The 21,253-nt window shown below is 43.3% G+C and overlaps 1 protein-coding gene across 4 annotated transcripts in view; it reads right to left on the bottom strand.

Moving 5' to 3' along the window:
* Window positions 1-17,579, bottom strand: part of CGA (glycoprotein hormones, alpha polypeptide) — a 67,856-nt gene extending 50,277 nt beyond the window's left edge. For 2 of the 4 annotated variants that reach the window (XM_085609217.1, XM_085609215.1), the window contains exon 1: window positions 17,502-17,579. The gene's annotated coding sequence lies outside the window, so the exon portion shown is untranslated. Of the gene's footprint in view, window positions 1-9,391; window positions 9,499-17,501 lie in introns of those variants that run through there. The other 2 variants (XM_085609218.1, XM_085609216.1) reach the window with 1 other exon arrangement.
* Window positions 17,580-21,253: the final 3,674 nt, after the last annotated feature.

Genomic DNA, 21,253 nt, shown 5'->3' on the forward strand with positions numbered 1-21,253 from the left:
ATAACCACAGCGAGGGGCAGGACCATGTCATGTGGAGGAAATCTGCTCCCCCCTGAGCACAGCGAGGACAAGCCGAGTTGGTAAGTTGGAAGTATTTATTTATCTAGTCAGGCGACAGATACACCCTGTGTACAATATATGTCTGTATGATTTGAAATTTAGCATTACGCATGATCTGTACCGCGCTGGCTAGGATTGTGTCCCACTCCTTCTCCATCCATGGGCCCCCTTATCTTCTTCCCACTTTGCACGTAGGGACGACAGGGGCTTCAGCGTGTGTGTTAATAACGCTTCTGTCAGCCAGTGTATGATGTGACTCTCATTTCCCGTTACATATAAGTAGTGAATCATCAGATGCTGCTGGGGTTCAGCATTCATGTCTCCCCATGCTTCTATGAGAGCCCTAACAATTGATTTATGTAGCATAAATTGGCCTGCCGGTAGGTCAGCCTCACGGGCCAGTCTGTCGAAAGATAACAGAGTGCCGTCCTCATATAAGTCACCCAGGGTATGTATCTCTGCAGCATGCCAGTGAGCTAGTTTCCCATTGGAGGTGCCTCTCTTGCATCTCGGGGTGCCGAGAAGGGGGAGTGCGGGTGCATATGGAGTTGTGTGCCTGGTGAGATATAAACTACGTCTGTGACAATGGTAAGCCAGGGCCAGGAAGATGAATGATGAGGCCAGAGACCTTGCTGTCGGATGGAATAGGTGATAAATCTGGGCTAGCATCCTATATATGTTATAGTTATGATTGTGTTTTTATAGAAAATGCATTTTTTGTGTTGCTGACAAGTTTGCCCCCATTTGACGAATCTCCACAAACGTATTCTAAAAAAGTGCTACTTTTTGACTCGTTTGTGCATGGAAAGTTTCAGGGTGATCTGCAAAACGGGGGCCAAGTTAAAGGGGGGGCCCAAAACACCTTTTCCCCGTTTACTTTTCCATATGAACTTTAGACACAGCAACAGCCTAAACTGCTGAACAGATTTACTCTAAATTTGGCAGAAAACTAAATTTTGGTCTAGTAAGAGTGCTTTATGTAATATATATATATTCTACCCTCTGATGCAATCTTCCATCTTCTCTTTGAGTGACGAAAATATGGTTCACCCTAAACCCCTGTTGTCATTATGGCCGTTTTTATTTTTTCTGACCAAGTGCCTACAAACACAATAAGCATTGGCAAAGCCAAGAGTTGTGGTACTGGCTTCTAGGCTTTTGACTTAGTCATTGCCTGTTTTGTCATGGTATTTACAAAACTTTATCTTTGGGGAAGCTGTTAATCTAAAAAAGAAAGCAACAACAACAAATGGTCTCATATACTTTGCATGGCCATGTTAGTCCTTGCCACTGAAGTGAGCTATTTTGTGTGTGAATGAACTCCTTGGAACTCCTTGAAAAAAGGCAGAAAGTCATCACACACAGTGAAATTAGCCAATTTCTGAGCTCCTAAATGGGCTAGCCATTGCCCCCTGCTGAATGCTGGAGTGGGAGGAAGGAAAACACAAATGACACAATAACAGACCAATGGATAAAACAAGCTGGTTGAAGGGTCCTATGATTATGCTATATATCATTTTAGTCAATTCAAAGATATTATACGTCCAGATCTAATAAGGCTCATCTAATAATGGAATGTCTGCAGCAAAGTGCAGCATAGGGATTATGAATTTACTTTCTATATTTGATTTTTATTGTATAGTCTTGGCTAATGCCAGTCTGTTTATCAATACTTTATGAACAGGCCCTTCTGATTACAAGATAATGTGTCAGGATAATTAGAAAAGCAAAAGGGGAGGTTGAGCTGTAATCACTCATCAGTCATTAGATCGGTAAATACTCGAGTGTTCGCTGTACCACAGAACTGATTCATTATTGATAGAGTTTTCAATGAGTAATACTTGTGTCATCCACTCATCACTAATGCAGGCTACAGGTGCTGATGTCAATCAGCTACAACCTGTTCAATGCACATTAAGACTCCACGGGGCATATCAGCAACAACCGGCGATAATTATCGCTAAGCGCACTTAGCGTTAGGATAATTATCGCCGGCTAACGTAGATTTTTATTGCTGAGATAGCGTGCTATTAGCAATGCTTATCTCAAAAGCGATAAAAATCCTAACGTGAGATTATCGCTGGAAACCCAGTGATAAACTCACGCAATGTGGCGTTAGCTTGATGATAGGGACTCACAAACTTAGCCATGATATCCACCTTCCGTAGGATATCATGGCTAAATCAGTCCTGAAGCAGGCGTAAGGAAAGTAGCGATAACAGGGGTGATCGCTACTTTCTTGCTGCTATGCTTCATAGCGTGGGGCTTGATGATAGGAGAAATGTCGCTTAGCGACATTTCTCCTGTCATCTCAGGAATGCCCACTTTGCATCTCATTAGAGATGCAAAGCTGGGCGTTGGGAATTCCTACGCTAACGCAAGTTTTCACGCGTTAGCGTGAGCTTGCTAATAAGACGATAAAATTATCGCTGCTTTTCGGCCAAAAACGGCCGCAAAAGCGGCGATAATTCTATCGCCTCGCCTTGCTGATATGGTCCCATTTTCTTTCCCTGGACGACATAGGCCTTCCTTCCACCTTCTTCATGAATAAAAAGATCAACAGCTGAGCTGCCTACCTTGGACTCTCTAAGCAGGGAATGGTAAAGTCAATGGCTGACTCCATAATTATCAAACAATCCATATGTTATATTTCCCATAACAATAGTATGACATGGAAATGAGCTTATGACACTCAGGTCTAATTTGGTAAAAGCTTCACTAATGGGGTTTACCTCAGATTTGTCATTGCTGAAACTCAAAAGGTGACAGTTGTACCCCAAGTGGGGAATCGGGTATGCTCTTGATGTTATAGACAAGTATCTATCTTTATCTTTGGAATGCGAAGAAAAAATCAAAGCAGCAATGGAAAAGCACTGTTTAGAGTGCATGACTAAATATGGAAACAGTTAGAAGCAATTGTTGACACTCTCAAAACTCATTAACTCTTCAGGACTCCATAGAGACTAAGAAAAAATCGATGGAAAATGTATATCATTTTTTTTGTGCTGCCCTTGAAAACTTTTGAACCACTTTAATATTACATTCCCCAAATGGACGTCAACTTCATTTTTGTCTGGTCAAACAATTCAGACAGCAGCACCAGCATTGGGAGTAGACCTCTGTGAAATAACTAACTGTTCCCTAAATACAGATGAATGGCTGTTAGGCAGCAGTTCAGCAGAAATCTCAACTCTATAACAGAATCCCATCTCAGACCCATGAGGCATCTGGAAATATTGCCCCACATTACAAATGTCGTAACAGAAAAACTACTGGAGCGTGCTTTCTCACTTGGTACCGATTCCAGGGAACACCTTTGAGTTGGATTCAATCCTTTCAGACCAATACCAAATATTATGATGCCCGCTGTGGAGCTTGTCAATCCCTACGTGCCAGGTTTTTATGTGCAGTGACAATACCAAGATTTTTTATCAGTTTCAAAGATATATCTGGCTGGTCAATATCTTCAACAAACAAGGGGGCATATTTACAAGGGGATGTCGCTGACAGAACGTCACTTTTGACGCCGTCTTGTAAAGAAGGCCCCTTTTCACACTTCTCTTAGCGTGAAAGGAGCATGCAATGGGTTTGGCGGTGGGCGTTCCGCCGCAACACCCATTGCTTTTTGACGCTGCTCCATCTTTACAAAGATGGGGCAGCACCAAAAACATAGGGGCGATTACGATCGCGGAATGATCGCCGCCATCGGCCTGCGGACCACGATTCTCCCACCGCCAGATTACGATGGCGGTGGGATCCAGACCGCAACCGCGGCAGAGGCAAAGCCCGTCCGCCACGGAACCGCAACAGGCAATTGTCACGATTGCCCAGTGGAGCGGTCTGCATCCATAAAATGGTGGCGGTGCCTAGCAAGCACCATCCGCCAAATTAGGATGAGGTCTCCAGCCAGCCTTTCCGTGGCGGTGCAACCGCCGTTGAAAGGCATGTGGAGTTTGGTTTGGGTGGCCCGTTGAAGTCCCCCCTTGTGTTGGGGGGAGGTGTGGGTGTACTAAGGGGGTACCCATGGTACCCCTCTTATTTCACTGCACCAAGTGCAGGCACAGTGTAGTGCCTGCCACGTAGTGCAGTGAAATGCACAACATGCTCTTTTTGACATAGCGGCAGTGCTGCTGTCAGCAGCCACCGCCGCAATGTTAAAGGTGCGGAATCCGACCGCAGCGGTGGCGGTCCCATCCTAATCGGGTATGCGGGACCGCCGCATGCATGGCGGACGCTCCCGGTTTACACCACCATTGCAGACGGAGCCCAGTCCGTCCGCCATCGTAATCGGCCCCTCAAGCCAGGTAAAAACATGGTCTTAGGATGGCGATACAAGGAGAAATTATCAATTTATTCTCATATTTTACTCTTCTATTTTGCATTCTGCAGCACACATAGAAGCAGCAAATCGCCTTTTAAGATTGTTTATGTGCAGGAAAGTGTCCCTACCACCACATAAACAATCGCAGCGCAGGCACCCTTGCAACATGGCGCAAGGGTGCCTGTGGTGGTGTTAGGCAGCTTTTTTAGCGCCAACTCTAGGGATAACGCAGGGGTGCACTGAATTTTTGTAAATATGGCATGTCCCTGCATTTAAAAAATGTCAGAGCATGGCGTTACCAATTTTGGAGTAACACTGAGCACTGACATTTTATTGCAACTATTCCCCCAGAATTCCTAGTGCGTGAAATTCAGAGAATAGACGGTGGGTGACAGCTTGGTTCAAGTAGAAAGGACATGAACTTCTTCAGCTGCCCTCCTTGGGATCCACAGCACTGTCCCAGCTTAGTCCTCCCAGCCAACCCCTTCCATTAAGTATCCTTAATTAACTATTGTTTTAAAACTGACTCCAGATAGTCAAAAAATACTGCTGTATCAAACATTTGCTTCTTACAGCTAAAAAGTATTACAAGGCATTTTCAGAAACTTGACTTTCAGAAGCAAGTAGCTCCGGGGAATGCATTTGTGCGGCCCCAATTGGACTATAGAGTTAAAATGTACCTATAGTTATCTAGTAAATACGCCTTTTCGGCTTTCACATGCGGGTTCGGCCAAAACGGTAATGAACTGTTGCCATTTGACCAAGTTTCCCCAGCAATGCTAACTCTGCTGTCTGCTTGTGGAGAAGAAAGCTATCTTCAGAGGGCATTTATTGCTGAATCAGAAAGGTTCCTGACATTTCAGTGGCATAAACCTGATCATAGTGAAGTTCTCTGTACCCCTAAATCCAGGCTAGAGAGAGTAATAAGGAAAAGCCTTCAAAGAGACACCAGCAAAACACTGGAAGTCAATTCCATGAGACCTATAAGAAGAGAACCACAGCTTCCAAATTTCAGGAAAGATGCTCAAAATATGACATTTTACTGCACAGAATCAGAATAGACACAGCTGTTCCTGCCTGAAGTAATCTATTAACAAATATAACACCAACAAACGTGGGTGAAAACGTGGACATCAAGTAAATAAATAATAACAAATCTAAAAAGTGTATGTGGTGATGATGGCGAGAGTGTCGTGAGTGACGGAAAGCGAGACACAGGTCCCAGCACCAGGATGGTGCATAGAGGGGGCCAATATTAGGCAAACTGAACACATATCGAAGAGGATTCCATAATATTAGGTGATAGCAGTGCGCCTCACATGATGCAATTGATACGGAGTCAAGACTTGATCATTTTGTAACAACAAAGATCAGAGAATTAGCAAACCAACAACGTGAAGAGGCAACTCGCGTTGTGATTAAATGCGAAATGGTGTAAATCACCAGAATTCTTTTTATATGGAGAGTTTCTGGTGAACGGGAACAGTTGTATGGCTCTTCAAACCTCAGATAAAATCAAATAAAGTTTTAGAAACTTTTAGATCATTAAATAGATGCATCGAGTGTATTTCCAGAATATAGAAAAACAATACTGATGTGCAAAAATGTGACCTAATTTTCATTATCAAAATAACATGAAGATAAGTGTGTATATATGTAAATATGTATGTGTTATTCTTAATACGTCATTGCTTTACCTTGACAATCTATATGCACGTGATTATTTACAAAAAGTAAGTGGAGGCGCCCCAGGGTTCCTTAAAAGCTGCAGAACGCCTGGGTTACTGTATACCGATGGTGCTTAGTGTTGACTCTACCTAAAAACTTTTTCTTCCCCCTACTGCTTTTTCTGTTTTCTCACTGCTGTAGGTTCTTTTTCATCATCACCACCTCGATCTCTCACTGTTTTTCTATTTTTCTTCCTCCATATTTCTCTCTCTTTTTAAAAAAAAATATTTTTATTAACATTTTTGCAACAAAATCACATCACATCTCGTTACTCTTATTTGATCGACAGTAGTAGTGCTGTCCAGTCCTCCGTATTTCTCCCTTTTATGCCTATTTCTCTATTGCTCTTTGTCAAAGTGTAAGGATGAAAAAATAAGAGCTGGTCCCCACAATGTGTGGCAGCGCCCGCCACTGTCAATCACAAGCACAAATGCAGGGCTGATTTCCACCAAACACAACACATAATACCTGTCCTCAGCTCAGTGAACCGGCTTCTGCCTGAACGTCACCCCAAAGTTGATCCAGTTTGACTTCATTAACAGTCATTTTGTTGTCATTTCTTTCCAGGATGGAACAGGGCACATAGAAGTGGCCTTTCACAAACCGCGTCACCAATAAGGTAAAATGTTTGCACCAACTTAAGCCATAATAAGAATCATGTCGAAATGGGTCCCCAGATCCTATAAAGACTACAGCATCTCAGTGTTCACTTCCACTTCCAACTTGTTGGAAGAGTAGCATTATAGTTAAAACTCACCTGAAATCTATCCTGTTTAAGACTGCCATGGCAATACTTCTGTCAGAAACTTCTGGTACCCTAAAACCAAAATCGATCAAATGTATGCTGCACTATTTTTGCTGCTTGCATAACAGTTCTGCCCCAATCTAAAGTTTTAAAGGTGCAGAAATGCAGCACAATATGGCACATAACTATGTTTGCTTTGTCTTAATAAGGAGTGGCGCAAACCCATTGGTCTCTGTTTTTCCAATGCGAAAGAATGCATCAAATTGGGCTAAAATGATGTTGTGCTGTGTTTTCGTTAAACGATTAGCAAACTCTGATGACCCCATTCTCTATTACACAACCTTCAAAGGTGCGCATAACGAATTTGCTTTATTCATGGCACCAGGGATTACATAATATGCTCCCCTGCAGGAAATGGAAACATGGTCAAAAGCACTCATTGCATGGCAGATGTTCAGCATGGCCTCAAAAAACTTTATTGCACCACAGAGAAATAGGAGTTGGAACATCTGGGAATCCATAAGCAGTCTTAGCAGGTCTGTGCTGCTGCTTGGTAATGTAAAGAACTTGACAAGGTGGACTTTGTGGCTGAAACTCAGAAACTGAGGCATAAACCACAGCCTGAATCTCGCAAGGGGTTTCAAGTAGTGCGGTATGCGATGGACTTCTATAAACCACAGCCTGCTGACAACGATGTTATGTGTATTTGTAGAGCGCACTATCACTCGCGAGGCTATCCTGGTGCTGTGCAAGTGTGTGTGTCTGCCGAGCCCTGCCTAGTATAGGTTGAGTCATTAAAAAGCCTGGTCTTCCACTTCCTGCGGAATTCGAGAAGAGAAGGCTCTCATCTGGAGTAGGAGGTTGTTTCACGCTTTAGGAGCTATGCAAGAGAATTATAATTGAATGCCCATCATATACATAGAACACGACATAGCACCTTCAGCCGTGCCACGCTTCCCAGGCCCATGCATCATGTGCTATTCCATTCCAGGCTTTTTCTTTGAATTCCGGGACTTGTGGTAGTGATTATTCCATTATAAAACAAGGCTACAAGTCCCAAAATTCAAAGAAAAAACCCTAGACTGGAGCAGCATATCACACATGGACCTGAGAAACTTGGCAGCAATGCATCATCAACAGAGCATCCCCGATTTCCAGAAGAATATCAATATTCGACAGGGTGACTCTGTGTCCCAGTGGACATGCGAATACTGCCGAAGGTTATTCAGACACTTGTTGGACTTTCAAATGTTTGTATATGATACACAGCTAGCTGTCTACTTTGAGGAGTCCACCATACGGGGATCCTACGGGATCCTACGGAGAGAGTTGTGGGAAATTCACTTCCATGCATCAGCCATGCTAATGGAAGAAGATAAAGGAGATATATACTGCATAGAGTGGTGAGTTTCCCTTTCACCCAGGGACGCCTCTACAGAAGAGACACCTAATGCCACAGAAGTAACACATGACATTACACTATCAATCGATCCCCTTCAGGGACAACCAAAATGTACTATGCCTTTACCGCATAGGCTGCAGCATAACAGGGTGAACAATGATGTGTAGTTCTCTGACACTGGACAGGAAACTCAGCCCACAAGCTTGGCCCGCCTCCTCACATTCCCTGGCCATTACAGAGAAATATAAAAGTTACTTGTTTTAAAGCTATGTTACTTACGCCCACCTCACCAAGGTGCGCCGAGAAGCAAATCTGACTACAGTGTTGTACTGTGCAGTGTTTTCTTTAACTTACTTAGGGTCGGACTGGGACAGAAAGTAGGCTGGGGCACCAAAATGAAAGTGGCCCTATTAGTGCATAAGACAGCTAAAAAAGTGGCCCACATTTGGAAACACACCCGTTTCGAACTGCAGTGTATGCCTGAATTTGTGTTTGCTATAAGCGATGTTGTGCTAACAGCAGAGGAATAAGCAGTAATAACTGGCCCACCAGACCATAAAACAGGCCCATGAACCTCCCACAAACGCCGCACACACTATCTTACCACGGGCACTGCCTGACTGCCCGATAGGCCAGTGTGACCCTGAACTTACTCTCTCGCTCCCTCACTCCATTTGCCACAACGCTGAAGGCTGAAAGAATGACCGGTGGCTAAAATATTTCAGAGCCATGAAATCTTGCTCCCAGCCTCTGGCTGACACCCTACAGTGCCCTCCACTACCTCCCCTCACACATACATTTCCTTAGACTCCTAGGGTCCGTGGAAATAGCTTTCAGGTACACTCACCACAGTCACTACAGCACTTGTCAGTCTCACTCAGCTTATCTTGCTGTAGTCACTACAGCACTACTGCCTCAATCTGCGGTCTCTCTGGTTTCCTTGCTGAAGTCTCTACAGCACCGACCACTGTCTCACTCTGTCTCTCCAGGTCTCAGCTTCTCTCACCGCAGTCACTACAGCACAGGGCATTGTCTCTCTTCCCTGTCTCTCCAGCTCGCAGCTTCTGTTGCTTCAGTCACTCAGCACCGGGCATTGTCTCACTGCTCTGTCTCTCCAGCTCCCAGGTTCTCTCACCTAACTCACTGCAGCACAGGGCATTGTCTCTCTTCCCTGTCTCTCCAGCTCGCAGCTTCTCTCGCCGCAGTCACTACAGCACAGGGCATTGTCTCTCTTCCCTGTCTCTCCAGCTCGCAGCTTCTGTTGCTTCAGTCACTCAGCACCGGGCATTGTCTCTCTTCCCTGTCTCTCCAGCTCGCAGCTTCTGTTGCTTCAGTCACTCAGCACCGGGCATTGTCTCACTGCTCTGTCTCTCCAGCTCCCAGGTTCTCTCACCTAACTCACTGCAGCACAGGGCATTGTCTCTCTTCCCTGTCTCTCCATCTCGCAGCTTCTCTCACCGCAGTCACTACAGCACAGGGCATTGTCTCTTTTCCCTGTCTCTCCATCTCGCAGCTTCTCTCGCCGCAGTCACTACAGCACAGGGCATTGTCTCTCTTCCCTGTCTCTCCAGCTCGCAGCTTCTGTTGCTTCAGTCACTCAGCACCGGGCATTGTCTCACTGCTCTGTCTCTCCAGCTCCCAGGTTCTCTCACCTAACTCACTGCAGCACCGGCAATTATTAACAGAATGAAAACAACAGTGAACTTTGAATTAAGAGGAACGCTGAGGGTCCTCTGTGTTGTGAACAGACCAACATATGAAGGGGGGCGGTTGACCGAAAAGCCCTCTATAAATGCAGTTATATTTTATTATTTTTTTGCAAAACAGGAGGCTGGCCAGACATCCAAAGCTGTCTCTAGTCTTGACTTTATAATACAACCTTATTTTTCCATGAATGCTCTTCTGTCTTTTACACTGGAGAAAATGGTGTTTGCATGTTTTCTTTTTATTTCAATAGAGGAAAAAGTGTGACCGTCCGGTCTTCTCCCTTTTAACCCTGGTGTAAGATTTTAGGATACAGCATTTCCAGTTGGTGCTCTTTACATAAGCAGAAAAGATGAACCAACCCGGATTTGCTGCTGTTACAGAGCCTATCTCAAGTGTTAGGGAAATGAAAACATTCTGATTGGTTGGACTGAAAGTTTGATTTCCTTTTTCTTTCACTGATATTGCTACTAACAGCTTTGGAATTGGAAAAAATGTCCTCAGAGAACCAATACATTGAGGTTCAAGGTGTGACTGAAGAAGTGGAATGTAGTCGCAAGAGGGGGCGTCATGATCGGCAGTCTGGAAGCCAACTTATACCTTTATTAATTGAGAAAGTGCTGAAAAGAAATTGTCAACAAAGACAAAAGTGACAGTAAATCTGTGCTATCTTATTTAACTGGTCACAAAGAGGCTGCATTTAAAATATCTTACAGGTTTAAGACAGCTGCTGCACATTGCTTGATATGAAAATATAAAAAATACAGGTACTCTTTGTTCCAGAGTACCTGTTTGCTGCTGAGAAGTACCAATACTCTCCTCTTACAAGCACTGAAGCAGTGATGAGATTTTCCAGTGGTATCCCTTCCAAAATACCAAGTGCAGGTACTGAGTACATGATTGTACCTGAGCATTTAAGACACTGCTGCTGCAGAGATATTTGTGTTCCCAGCAATTTTGAGGGCATAGTAATAACAGTAAGACAACTCTGGGGGTTAATGCCATTCCAGGAGAGTCCTCTGTTTATGCAGTCACAGTGTTGACTGATAAAGTAGCATAGAGGGCTAATGTGCCTGCTGCAAATCATACTGTGTAACATGCAGATCACAGATTTGTATTGCATGTAGGTAACTAATTGGGTTACTGCTTTTGACACAAAGATCCTTTTCTTGCTTCCAGTCCATACATTGCAATCCTAACAGAGCAAAGTGAGTTATGAACCGGCATCATGGAACTGCACACAAACTGCAAGTCGTGGGTTTAGATACATATTTGTTTCTCAATCTGTTGTTATTCTAGATTTGGAAAGAAGGTTCCTTTGGCTAGTAGTAATGTTTTGTTAGTACAGACAAACCCAGTCTCTGCTTTATATTTTAAATCCTGAGTTTGTGATTCTCTAGACACATGCGCTCTTACATATATCTACAGGTATACAGAGATACAACTGGCATTCTTACAGGGCATGCACATCTCTTATATGGGGGGGGGAGGGGGGGGAGGGAGTTAAATAAAGTCAACCAACTGCCTCCAAATCACAGTTTCTCAAAAGCACTGATGAAGTGCTAAGCGGTGTGCCTATGTTTCCTTCTATTACATTTGCAGGTGTTAGGCTCCAGATGACTGACATTAAAGAGGACTCTTGCACAAAAGAAGGGCTGATGGCCCTTTAAATCCGACAAGCTGGAAGTTAAAATAGGAAAGCACTCTCATGCCCTGCCCATTGCTGTTCCAAACAGAGAGCAGGTAACATGCGTGCACGGCTGTACTGCCCGATTCAGGAGGGTGGCTCTTGTGTTTCTTTAAGCCAAAAAATGCATTCATTTTGGCTCTGATTCCTGAAATTGACTCTCCTTCAATTGGATTCAATGGGAGAAAATCATTATTCCGATGTTTTTTTTTTTATATGTCCCACTTCCCTCTTTCAAGGCATGTAGGATTCCTGTCTCGGAAAAATACATCGGACAAATTCTGCATATTTCACAGGGCTGGTGATCCCAGATTCGGCTCAGGAATAACTTCCAGAAATGGATCCGGCGGGAATTCACTCATTTCCCACACCAACTTCTAGAACAAGGTAGCAACGAAAGAATGACGCAAGACAGTTATCTCGGGAAAGTTGGAAAACAGTAAAACAAAATAACAGCAGAGGGCGCTCGTCATCTATTTGTTAGGGAAAGTATCATTGAATAAAGATACAAAGTTTAGAAGGTACCGTAAAATGGATTGCTTTCTGTTTTATTTCAAAATAACAGTAATACATTTGAGAAAGATAGGAAGTAATTTGTGATCCTCGTGGTAAAATCCTATGGTGGCTCCTCTGCAGGCGAACCCGGAGGAAAAAGGTCAGATTGTGAAGGCAAGTAGTTTAATAAATGAAAAGCACTTCCAGTAACATATCAAAAGGACTTGACAAATATTTGACAGCAGAAATCTGCTGCTGACATTTTGTTTAGGCCACTCTGTCGGTCCTTCGAGTGGGAGTTCTGTTTGGGCTGTTAATACACCAAACTGCGTCACTGAAATATAAGTTAAGAAAGATGCATACAATGAGAATGAGTTATTTGCTATAATGGTCGTGCCCGCAATAACATGTTTGATTACTAAAACACAGAACTGAGCATGACTTCATATTTATTGTGAAAATGTCTGTAGAGCACAGGCGATACCATGTTACAAACATGGACAAGTTGCACTATGCTGAAGAAATAAACTCATAGCTGCCTGGCCAGGTGGTCCAGACTGCGTATGTGTGACATTCCCATTGTTTCAATGTACTCATGAGTGACATTCAATGACCAAATGTGTGACTCTAGAGTGACGTTTTCTCGCGAGTACAGCCAAGCAATGAATTATATGGAAAGAGATCAATATCGGAACTTACACCCCTTTATGCAATGAAAAACTCCAAAACAATCTTAAAGCTGCTGCAAAGCACCTGGAATTGTAAGTCCCTCGTGTACTGCCCCTGCACCAGGACTGACACGGGCTAAGCTCTCTTCCCCCTTCCTGCCCCTGCATTCCTGTCTTCTAACCAGCACTTCGCACATATCATCAAAGGCAGACGTGCCCTGCAGCCAGTGCTTAATTTGTAATGAAATAACTGTCTGGACTCTCATCAGGAGGCCCCTGAAGCATGAACCACCCATTACCTCTACCAACGACAGTACCTACACAGCTACTAACCATCACACTCCAACAAGTGTGACCATTCAGATTGTTTCAGGCCCCCGAAGCTCTATGATTGGCTTGGGCGGCATATGTTGGTATTTTTTTTATTGGATTAATAAACAACTGTTGTTCTGCTCATGTTTAAATTATGCCGACAGTGCCACCACCTAGCGGACTGTCATAAATACAGGTGAAACCACCCACTCAAATTAAGCACTGCCTGCAGCTCCTCAAACTCCAGTAAGGTAAAGAGGAAGCAGCTCACCATGACCTCCAGTAAATAATGTGACTGGACATTAATCACAAGTCCTGTGTTTTTTATTTTATCCAGGTGTACTGTGCTTGCTTGGATTTCTATCATGCCCATACAATATGATAAGCAAAGAGAAACCTACAAGCCCCAGAATGCATTGTCCAGGTTTAAAAAGAGAATCCAGGACAGTGTCAAACGTGAAGCAATTGGTCATCTACGGATGCTGCATCACTCGCAGTACAATCCTTGGTGCCATCTGACTGAGCCTAGCCACCCTCTGCTACTATCTCATAACGAGTAAGACCTCTCCCCACCACTGGCCACTCATCAGAGTCACAGGGCTAGGATCAAATACTGCAGGAGAGCTCAGCTCTCTACACTGCTTATAATCACGACCACCCCACCACCATAAAAACAATCTTAGTGCCTCCTGACCTAGTGCCCACTACCTACCTACCACCACTGGATATGCTTTCAAATGCCGCAGCCACTGCCACTTCTGTCTGTCAGCACTTATCATGGTTCGCTGCCATAAACTGATGGTTAGTGCTTAGGGTGCTGCAGCCTGCTGGTCCCGCCTTGGCTCGCTGGGTGGGCTCAGACTCCCTCAGGACTGTCTACTGCCTTAAGTCTGTTATTCATCAATCTCCCACCGGCACAGTTAACCCCACAGAGCTGGGGAGCCATGTCGGGTGGATTAGGGCTGCTGGCAGTGAGTGTCTCAGGCTGGACCGGTTGCTGCACTTTTACATACCAAACTCTCACCGTGTGCGGAGGGGGCAGGGCCTTGCGCAGATAAGTACCTACGAGGCACTTTTAAACGCCACGATGCCCACAAGCCCCCTCCTCCCAAAAATGTGTTTAACAAAAAGAAAAGTTTCTGAGGCTAGTGCAGATGTCCTAGGATGTTTTCACACTCCTTAATGGACGTTGGCAGCTCAAAGCCCCAGAAAACAAGTTAGATAACCACTATTTACAGTTGTTTTCAGCTCCTTTTCCCTGCCACTGTGTGATATCTGTGTTAGCAACTACAGGAGACACCTGTAGTCCCAGTAGAGACCTGGGTAAATATGGTAACATATAACAATTCACAAGCACAAAGTGTTCACTATTTCACTTTAATACTCAAACTAAAAAGCATGGTTGATGCTGCAATTTGATTTATGTAAATCTGATCTGATTGTCCTCTTTTGACAATATTACTGCATTAAATGATGTTCCTGGGACTATTCTTGTTGTCATTTAATGTATACTATAATGATGTTATTTCTTTAAGTTTATCCCCTCATTGATTCCTGCTGAGACATTGTTATATGTTACCACCGTGTGATATCAGCTCCTCACAGTGTGACCATGTGATGGAAGCCTATAGATATCGTGTGTCACACAGTGGCACCGTGTGAGTTCGCAGGTATGCTTTTAAATACTTGTGAGCACTGAGACCTGACTGTATGCCCCCTGAGCACACGAGCAAACACTCTTACCCGGAGCAGATGAGAACTTGTTGCCTTCTCATTGGGCCCCCCGGCAGGAAGGTCCCTTGCGGGGACTCTGGGATTGTCTGGCCAGGCGCTTGGGGGCTGGAGAGGCGGAAGGCCTGGCCAGCAGGAGGGGACACTTGCTGCAAGCAAAGCCTGGTCTGTTGGAGCCAGGCCTAGAAAACGACCCTCCTCCAGTGAGCATTGTGAGAGAGAAGGGTGGCATGGGTTGCAGGAATGGGCCCATGATCGACAGCAGCATGGTAAAAATAAAGTTTCTGTTGCCAGCCTAATAATCTGAAAATATTATGTCCTGCATGAGGTCACCATTGGGGGTGGGCTAGTGCAAGCATGCTGACAGAAAACAAACAAGAAGGTACATTTCGGATGACTACATACTGCAGTTTATGTAATGGCTGGTTAGTGCTTCTGAGTTCACCACCAAACTGAGACCACGTGATCGCTTAGATTCAGATGCCCAGGCTCCCAGCTTGATCTGAAGCTCATGGCGGCCCAATATGCAATGACAACACAGGGCACAAAGAGGTGTAAATCAGGGACATCTTAAGGATTTGGGGGCCATGGCCCGAATGTATTTTGGGAGCCCCGTTTCAGAACAGTTTTGAATTTTTGATCCTATTTCAGCTCTTTCATGCCCTGTTTAGCCAAGTCAATGACAGTGCACAAGCACACCCTTGCGAGAGTTTGCATCTAATATTCAGGGATAGTGCGTATGGTTTTCCATATTGTAACACAGCAGCAGCTCACTAATATTACTGCAAATAATCTCTGTGACACCCTACCATTTCTCGTATGTCAGGTCCTGTTTTGATCTAAAATAAAAAAAATTATGGATGTTGCATTAAATATTAACAACATTTCTCTTCAAAATGTCTGCAATAGACTCTCACTCATCACCCACTTAAAAAATACATTAAAGGAAAGAGGTATTTAAAACAATCTGTTAAAAAATTATTCAAGGTCATGAGGGCAAGACTCTCTGCAGAACAGAGCTGGCAGTATCAAGGGTCCCTGAAAGGCTGGGCCCAGAGCCCACTTTGGTCATGCACTAAAACGTCTCTGGCAGGGCCGGAATAGGAACCCAAAGCAGCCATGGCAATTTTGTCAGACCAGCCCCCACTCACTCAAGGGGAAACGGGAGGGAAAAGCGTGAAGCACTGCTTCGTAACAAAACCAGCCCCCAGCACTGCCGCTTTTGTTACTGGTGGCTGATATTGCAGCATTGCTGCAAAAACGCCCCCCAGTAACAAAATTGGCCCTCACCGCTCCAAAACCAGCCCCTACCACTCCAATTCCGGCCCTCACCCTTCCAGCCTCCCAGGCAAACGATTGAGGCCCGCTATGGCCAGTCTACCCCTGGTCTCTGGTCTAAATTAATAATTTACGGCACACAAACAGTAGAGAGTGACAAACATGTCAGATGTAACCAGCAAAGCAAGCCAATTTAGTGTGCTGGCAGACTGATTGGTTTTATCAAGCAGCTGAGCTCTCGTGTTAGTTCACCTTGCCTGGAGTGATCCCCTAGGGTGCCATAATGCTTAACTAATGCATTTTAGTGCAGTGATGCGCACACCAGCACTTAACAGTGATAATCTAACTAACCCCTGATACGAGGTACTTAGCAAGGCTGTAAGCATATAATTCGATTTTTTGAACATTTTGTATGCTTCTGAATCAGAATACTGCGTTTAGAGACTATGACTAGGGGGATGCTTGCCCTCTACAAAACTTAATCGAACAATGCACACTAAATTGACCTCGACTGAACAAAACCCTGGTGCAAATTCCATTTAATAAGTTCCAAATTGCTGGTAGAATGTACTATTTTGATGTGACCATATTCGGTAAATTTGCATAGGTGCGGGGCAATTTTGTATCGACGTTTCCAGGAAACAATGGAAAAAAACAAGAATGGTCCCACTACTAAAAAAACAAAAAAAATAGTATTTTACTCCACTCAGTCAGTAAAAAATTCAATTTTACAAATTCAAAACTGAGTGCAAAATTGGCCTGCAATGGTGAACACCTACGTAATGTGTCCCATTTTATACAATTGTGAAGAAAAATCCAGTTTATTTCAGGTGCATTTTGGGATTGTTTATTAGTGCCAAATTACGTATGTTGGTTTTAGTAGTTATGTTTTAGGCAGTAGAAATTTGGTCATTTACAGCCCAATACCGAAAAATACATTTGCTGCATTATACATGCAAAACTCTTCAGTCGGCATTCAACTAGCCAAGCTGTCCTGTTGGACTTCAAGCACACACAACATAAAAGTTTATTTGTAAAACACTATTTCACTGCCAAAGCAATTTGTTTTTGCTGGTTGTATAGGTTTACTTTTACCCAACTCAATGATACTCATTTTATTGACCTCAGAAGGATAAAAGACTGAGTTGACCTGCCAGGAATCAAACATTTAACCAGTTAAACACAGGCCTCATAATTGATTGTATCAGTCTACTGAGCAAACAACTATCTCTAAACATAGGGGCGCCTGAATAGAACATCTACTTTGTGAGATTCGCTTCTGTGCGCTAAGTATGAAAACAGGGGTCGCTATGACAGATTGCCATTGACAAAAAAAACACATCTTTTTCATAAACGAGATTGGAACTTACATGACTTTGAGCAGCAAGAACAGAGTGGTTGGTTTTGAGTACAAGAAAAGATGGTTGCGTGGCTTGGTGGAACTCTGCCCTCCTCTTCACTGCTGCAGGGTCAAACTTTCTCCTGCCTTTTATACCTGTAGCTATGGAAGCACCCACTCGTCTGCTTCTAAGCCAGGGGCTCAATTCTAAACTCTGCTCAGTTTCCCGGTGCTACTCTATTTAATTACAACACATCCTTTCAGCCGGATCTTCCCCTTATCCCTAACACGTAAGATATATATATATTGTTTTATGCGAAGATGGGAAGGTTAACTCGCCGGCAGAGAAGGCTCATGGAAATTTGTTATCTGGATATCCTCAATATCAATTTACAATTTGAGGTATTGCTTATATTTGCTATCAGCGGCTTAAAAAGTAGCTAATATTGAAATGTGCAATCAGAGAGCAGAAATAACCAAAACAGATAATCCTGTAAGGCAGCTGGCGACACACTAGCGCTCGTCTCCTATTTCCGCAGGTAGCGTGTCGATGAAAGAGCAAACCGTGCATGTAATCAGCATTTAACCTGCTACGAACATTGGAGCCTCTCAAATGATAGGCCTGTAGATGGGTCTGCAGGTAGAACAGAACATCTCAGGAGATGGACCTACGCAGATATTTGTTCTTACGGATAGGCCGTTCTTGGGAATGTTACATAAGATATAGAAACCATATTTCAACTCAAATCTGCATGCTCATGGCATTCTAATGAGATAAGATCAGCAATTCGCAAGTCAGAAATTTGCTCCCATGATATTCCTCCTACATTCGAGGAAAATGTCCAACTTCTATGGGTTTCACACATGATACCAGGATTATTCAAGGACGTCTGTGACAGTTGCACATTACCTTGAGGACTACAGGATATAAAACGTAAGGATTAGAATTGACAGATGGTTGAAAAATTTGCATGCATAAATAAGACACAAACGTACATTTGCGTACATATATTTTTTTTTTGTTTCTCCTGAGAAAAACAGCTTCCACGTGCGTGGAGAACCCCCTCCGGCTACAACCACTTTATGTAGTTTTCCTTCTCTTGTCGTACGTTGGTTACATACAGTGCTGCAATACAGACATGATTTGCTATCAATTTCTAGGATGGAAATTAAATGCAAGAGGAGAGTGAATACCCACACACATTAGAGCTTGTGATGTTTGCCTACATTCACAGGTTAGCCCTCCAAGAACTTCCCACAAACCCACCCATAACAATAACCAGGGCAGTTGGTTTACCACACAGTGAAGTTCAATGGCCACTGCACTCATTTCGATTGGCCATGCTCACCCCTGTGTCAGCTCTCATCCACTGCCCAAACAAATGTGCTGTGTAATAAAATTCAAGCGATTTTCCAAATATAATTGGTGCCGTTAGCGGCACGTGTTCTTCTCGAACCACAATCAGTGCAACAACACACATACGGGAGCACGAAGGGGCTGCAGTCACTGAACATGCAGATAGCGCCCGAGGGTTAACACATCCTCATTCATATGCTTGGAAAACGCCTTGATGAGCGACATGTTCAAGCACAGTGACACAAACGACTTTCCACTAAGAACCACGAGACTGCTGGTTCCTTCGCAGGTTTATGCCAAAGTCAGAAAACAGCCCCACCTTCCCCACAACGCCATACACGTGACAACACATATTGATGCTTGGATTCTAACATCCTTCCTAAACCCGGCTACAGCAAGATAACAGCACCACAGCAAAGCATCTCGCGTTACCAGGGGCGCAGTTGAACTTGCAGCCGCCATCTTGAAATCTCAACACAAACCCCTCTGCAAATCATGGGGTGCCTTACAATATACCCCAGTGGCTTGCTGAAAGATAGTTACAAAATAGGAATGTTACATAACCATTACAAGATAGGATTATGTCGAAATTCAAAACCCAAGCAGATGAGGATGACAACCTACGTGTACACAAGGAGGCGATGTCGGCCCGAGCCAGTGACGGCAGAGCAAGAAGGATGGCTCAAATGATTGTTCAGCTAATAGATGCGCAAATGCAATGAATAAAGTAAACACAATAAATGCATGCTCTGCATAACTTTATGTTTGATGGTAAAAACATGAACATCTGTAGTCCACAAACTCGAAGTCAACACCGAATGTATATACACATGCAATTATTCTGAACCCATTGGTTGTATGTCCTAATATCAGCTACAAAACTATTGTGGTTTACAACTTTTATTGATAAACTATTGATAGCAAAAATGTTGACTTTCCATACTAAAAGTAAACAAAAATACAGAGTTAAAAAATATCAACTGAAAAAAATATAATAAATACAAAAATATGCACTACAAATTTATCTACAGCGAAAATATAGTAAAATAACATTACATTATAACAAATATCTACTTACAAAATATAGCTTATTAAAAAAATGGGAAAATATTAATAAAAATTAAGCTATTCTTAAAAATACTATATGAACTTGTGAGGATTTGGCTGTATTATATGGTATGGACATGTAACCTTACTGTACAATACACTTACAAAAACTGTCTTGGGTCCAGTTAGGCTCATTTGTAAAACTTTTAGCTCAACCCTGGGTAGATGAGACTTCCAGCAGCAAGGCTTAAACAAAGGAACTAGTGTAAAACATTTAGAAGCACCAAACAGCAAAATAAGAAAGTCACACAGCACAAAATAAATCCAACACCAATTTCTAAAAATATATTATATTTTAATTAATTTTTAGAGACCAAGATGAGCAAAACTCCCTGAGGGTTCAGGAGGTATACATTTTTGAAGAAAACGCAAATCTCAGTTTAACCACAAACAAACATTGATAACCAGTTTGTAAACCTTTGAAGAGTTTGAAAGACTGGGGCAACCAAATCCAACAGGAAGAAGGTCGGGGGAGGGCACTAAGTAATATATGTACAGCTATCTTTCTGCTGCTATAATACGGATGGGTTCTTACTCTATTCAATCTAACCTTAACTGGACAATCGATTATTTTATATACTTGCCACAAGTTCCCAACATTAGTGAATACATTAGATGTTAACTTAAGTGCCCGTTAATGTCAGGATTCTATTGCAATAGCCCCTTCCGTGTTGTACCCCTCATAGAAATGATCTCACTACATTTGTGTCTTTATCATATTATGTTTTGCTCCTGTTGGTTTCATGCCTTTCGTATCTGTTGTCTATGTTTAAAAGTGTTCTGCCATCCCAGCTGGGGTCTACAAAGAGACCTATTAAAACAACCTAAAACAGTTATTTACACATCAGCAGCCTGAGTATAGCACCCACCACCCATGCAGCCTCCTTTATGCCTTGTAGGGGGTTTGTTTTTCCATGATAAAGTACAGCTTATCTGACAGAAGGCCACTCCCCAAAACCAAAAAAGTCATGCAGTGTTCCTATTGAAAATGGAGCATAGACTTCTCTAATCCACGAAGGTGACCATGGGCATGTATGCCCTCAGGTGAAATAGGTTTCAAATGTGTTTTTGGTGTCTCATTCTGAATATTGATTGTGGTGTGTTGAAGAACTCAGTGATGCCGTTGCCTGCATCCTCTTCCGGAAGTGGCTAATGAGTTTCTGGGATTGACATCAGTGGTTGTAGTGATATTTTGCATGTGCAAAGTCACTGCCTCTTCGGCCTTATCTATGCAACCAACATTATCAGGTGCATGATCTGTGAACACATGATGTGGGGTGAGTCATTATGACGTGTCTGCTTTGTACACAAAATCATGG

Source organism: Triturus cristatus, chromosome 6 (assembly GCF_964204655.1).
Source record: "Triturus cristatus chromosome 6, aTriCri1.1, whole genome shotgun sequence".
Classification (NCBI taxonomy): domain Eukaryota; kingdom Metazoa; phylum Chordata; class Amphibia; order Caudata; family Salamandridae; genus Triturus; species Triturus cristatus.